Raw genomic sequence first — 4,868 nt, forward strand, 5'->3', positions numbered from 1 at the left:
AAAAAAAAAAAAAGAAATTTCAAAGCAATAGAATTTCCCTGTGATCTCTAGGGTCAATTTTTACATTATGGATTTTTTAAAAGCCTCTGAGAAACTAACACAGCTACTCCTGCAAGTGAAACATATAGGTTCATGTTATCAAGGAATAAATATATAAGATTCCAGTAGAGTAAGGGGCTATGTTTGATTTTTTTTTTTTTAGTGAACGTGTCTTTGACATGTATTGGAACAATTGGAAAGGCTTTGTAGCAGGGTTTCTGGATATCCAACAGCTTCTTTACATGTCCTTTGTACCCAAGAGGTTAACAATAAAAAAGCAATTTCTCATCCTGTTCGTCCAGGCCACCACAGGAAAGACTTCCAGAGGACTGGAGACCTTTTCAAAATCTGTTCATAGTACTGAAGTAATTCGTGTTAGAGAAGACACAAGTGAGACAGAAGATATCGTGTGAAGTTGTGTCATGGCCTTGATGTTAGGTGCCGTCCAGTGGGCTCTGACTCATATACAACTCTATGTACAACAATTGTTACATTTGAGCCCATTGTCCTGATTACCCTGAGATGAAAAGCTGGGGATATTGATCTTTCTATCATCCCAAAGAAGTAGATACAGTATTTTCATGAGTATTATACTGCATAAGAGTATGATGGGGACTTCAAGAAGTTCATGGGAAAATTCCATTATCTTTTCATTTCGTTTCTCCATGAACTTTTTGAATCTCCTTCACATGTATCTGTTCAGTCTCTTTTTTTCTTGAGATGATTCTCACTTCTGAAAATCCTACAGTTCTTCTACAATCCTTCAGAATGTCACTACTTTTTACTTCTTATTTGAGCTTCATAGGCTTTCCTTGGTTGTTGTCCTGAGATTGTCCTTCAAGAAGTAAATTGTTTAAGTAGGTTTAATATTAGCAAAGAGACTGAAGGCATTCTGTGCAAGGACGCCTTGCAAAATGAATTTCTGGTAACAAGTCCCCAAACACTCATAAATAAATCCAAGGTCAATACACACTCTTGACTATTGTTCCGATCCTTTCAGTAGTCATTTGTATTTAATATTAACACAGTAAGTGAGAAAGTCCCACTGATACTGTAAGGTATTTGAGAGTTACACAGGACATTATCCAACCATCCTTTTAGTGAAACAGATCTAATGCCAATATGTCTTTGGTAACTGCTATATTCCCAGTGTGTACATTTTCTGCAAAGGCAAATAGGTAGATAGATGGTCTTCATTACTTTTTCGCTTGAATGTTGCTATTCAGAGAACGTGGCGGCCGCCCCTGTCATTCACCTAAGGACTGAAACTGGCCAGTGTAAGAGAGAAAATGTGAAGATATATACCTAAAGGAAACTAAGAAAGGTAGCGTCCATCTGTTGAGGAGCAGTATATTCACCACTGTGGGCAGCCTGTCTCCATCTCGAAATGATGTGATCCAAGAATGAGAGCTGACCAAGTTGAGACAGATTTTACTTTTTTCTTAGCTACGCTAGATGCTTGTTCTAATAATACCAAAGAGCAAAACTAGTTCTAATGAGACCAAGGGGTAGTGCTAGTAGCAAAACAGCCTCATACATGATGTTTCCTGTCACTGGCAGAATTACATTTTCTTGAGTTCAAAACTAACCTGCTCAACGCATAATCTTTAATTTTAGTACTTGAAGAGTAGCCCATAGACCCGGTATCAGCATCACCTGGGAGCTTGCTAACAAATATAGATACCCATTCCTCTCCCCAGCCTGTTTGTATCAGAATTTCCATTTGAACAAGATTCTCCAGTGATCTGAATTCACTGAGGAGCACAACCTAAAACACTAGACCATGGGATACCAGTGCCTGTTTTCATTGTGATCTTTGTCGGAGAACATTTAAACCAGTCTGTATGCAGCTGCATACTAGGTGTCATGTGGGGCCATATGCAGAATCTAATCTATACTATAGAAATTATTGGTAAATCTCTATGCTAAAGACACCCTGGTGTTCAGTGGAAATAACACAAAGTTGGGAGTCAAAGAGGATTGGACTCAATTTCTGATGCACCACTAGCTGTGTGAACTTGAACACAATGTTTTCTCTCTCTCCTTGTCATTTGCTTCACTGACAAAATGGGGCTAATGCTACCTGTGTCCTAGTTTTGTTAGGAGAAGGGCTTGAGATGATGATGTCATTGTCTAGTGCAGCTATATATAGACCAGGGATTCCCCAAATATGTAGCTGTGTTAGACTGGGTTGACTTGAGTAAGAAATGGCTTTATATGAAGAAGCATACCAGCCCAATCCAGATCAAGTCCGTAAGTCTGATACTAGTTCATATGTCTGATACTAGTTCGCAAATCCCTCTTCAGACTCATGCAGCCACATGCAATGATGCAAAATTCACAAAGATCACAGGCTAGCAAGTGAAAAGTCTTGTGGATCAAATGGTGGTGGAAGCATCACAGGACTGACTCAGGTCTCCAAGTGGCTTGCCAGCAGAGACAGAAGGCGAGGTTCCCAGGAACATCCTTATGAGGAGGTCATGCCCACAAAAAGGCACCATCAGACTGTGACCTGATTGACAGGTGAGACTCCACCCCTAAGCTTCAAGTTGACACAAATTTAAGTAACTACCATAGTGGTTTTTAGCAAACAGATATATATTGTCTCATAGGTTAGGAGCATAGAAGTCTGAATTCAAGGCACCTGCTCTAGAGGATGGTTCTATATCTTTGTCAGCTCTGGGCTGGCCCTTATCTCTTTTTAACATCTGTGGGCTTGGCATTCCATGGAGATCTCCATGTACTTAGGACTTCCCCTGTATCTAGGAGCTTCTCAGTGCAGGGACTCTGGATCCAAAGGACAGGCTGCACTCTAGAGTATTCTTTCCTGGTAATTGGTCCCTCTTGGCGTCTTAAAAGAGAATGACTTCTAGATGCAACTTGATCCAGTCGATTGCATCCTGACTCATTAACATAATTGCCAATAATCCTTCCTCATTAATTTCATAAAGGTTGGAATTTCCAACACATAGGACACACAACAAATGGTATAGACAAATCTAAGTTGTGTGTCAATTTGAATTAGCAGCTATTGCCCAAGGATCACCTCTGAATTTCTGCCCAGAAATCCCGTATTAATTTTTCTTCTCTCTCTAGGAGCCCTGGAGGTCTAACCTTACCTCATACGTTGCTAGCCCCACAAGATCAGCAGTTTGAAACCACCAGTCACTCAGAAGGTGAAAGACAGGACTTTCTACTCCCATAAAAATATTATAGTCTCTGAAACCTGGCAGGTGCAGCTCTACTCTGTCCTATAGGCTCTCTTATGAATCGGCATTGAGTCGATGGCAGTGAGTTTATTGGTTTTTGCTTTGTTTTAGTCACAATACCCAGATTGTATTGGGCAATTCACCCCAAGTACATTCTCATATTAAGGCTTACATTTTCTCAAAGCAGCAGTCTCTTAGGCTTAATCACAATACCAGAACTCATCCTGACTAGATTTCGCCCCCACATTGGCATGTGAATAAAGACACATGGTATATGATTCCAGCTAGTTGTCTTCCAACCTGATGATTCAGGTGGAACAATTTTGCTTAACCTTCACTGCAATTAGAGGATTTTCGAAGACTTTTAAAGACCACCTGTCAAGCTATGCCTTCCGAATCCTGAGTGCTAGATAACACTGTAGAATAACTGTTTCAGAGAGCTCTTCTGAGTTTGACAGGTTGACTATCAGTCCTGAGTTTCTTTAGACAACCCTGACTTATTCTTGTTTATCCTGGTTGTTAATTCGCCCACATTTCACTTTCAAACACAAAGTATATCGGCTTGTATGAGTAAAAGAGAAAATGTTGACAAAATGCTATACCTAGTTTCTCCAGAAGTTGCTCCTGATTTTTCAACCCTGTCAATTTTGACAAGTCAACCAATCCTATGTTGAGTCTGATGCCGGCTTTTGGCATTCATTACCCTTTATACCCCTGATAAAGTCAAATGTAACCCAAGAACATCTCTCATGTAAAAAAATTATTTTTTTGTCTTCCCCTTCACCCAAATTAATATGTATCTAGTCTCTAGTTAGTGATTTACTCTCCCTGTCCTCATACCCCTGTTGTTGTTGTTGTTAGGTGCCATTGAGTTGGTTCTGACTTATAACAACCCTTTATCCATCAGAACAAAACACTACCTGGTCCTGGGCCATCCTTACAATAGATGCTATGCTCTACTTCTGGTAACCATCAAATAATATTGCTTTTCATGTGAAAAAAGTTAATTGACTTAGTATAATAGCAGTCTCATACACTATGTATCCTTCTGTGTTTGTCATTTTTCACTCAGCATAGTGTACTCCAGGTTCATCCATGCCATGAGGTTCTTGGCAGATTCATCATTATCCTTTAACTTGCATACTATTTCATTGTATGGATGTACCATACTTGGTTTATCTACTTTTCCATTAATGGACATTTCAGTTGTCTCCATCCTTTTGCTATTGTTACTAGTGCTGTGATAAACCTGAATGTTCACACATTTATTCATGTCCCCATTCTTCACTTTTTAAAATTTTATTTTATTGGGGATTGTAACAACTCTTATCACAATCCACACATATATCCATTGTGTCAAACACATCTGTACATATGTTTTCATCATCTTTTTCAAAACATTTTCTTTCTACTTGAACCCCTGGCATCAGCTCCTCATTTCCCCCTCCCTGTCCCACCCTCTCTCCCCCATGTCCCCTTGATAATTTATAAATTCTTCTTTCTTTTTTTTTCATGTCTTACACTGACCGCTGTCTCATTTCATCCACTTTGCTGCTGTCTGTCCCCATGGGAGGGCGGCCATACATCGATCATTGTGATCGGTTTCCCCTTATTCTCACC

General features: G+C 39.7%; 1 pseudogene; it reads right to left on the minus strand.

Annotated features, from left to right (window-relative positions):
* Positions 1 to 4,521, minus strand: part of LOC101657249 — a 20,986-nt pseudogene extending 16,465 nt beyond the window's left edge.
* Between the last annotated feature and the right edge of the window lie 347 nt (positions 4,522 to 4,868).

Source organism: Echinops telfairi, unplaced genomic scaffold (genome assembly GCF_000313985.2).
Source record: "Echinops telfairi isolate 266 unplaced genomic scaffold, ASM31398v2 ScPeMD7_20;HRSCAF=75, whole genome shotgun sequence".
NCBI lineage: Eukaryota > Metazoa > Chordata > Mammalia > Afrosoricida > Tenrecidae > Echinops > Echinops telfairi.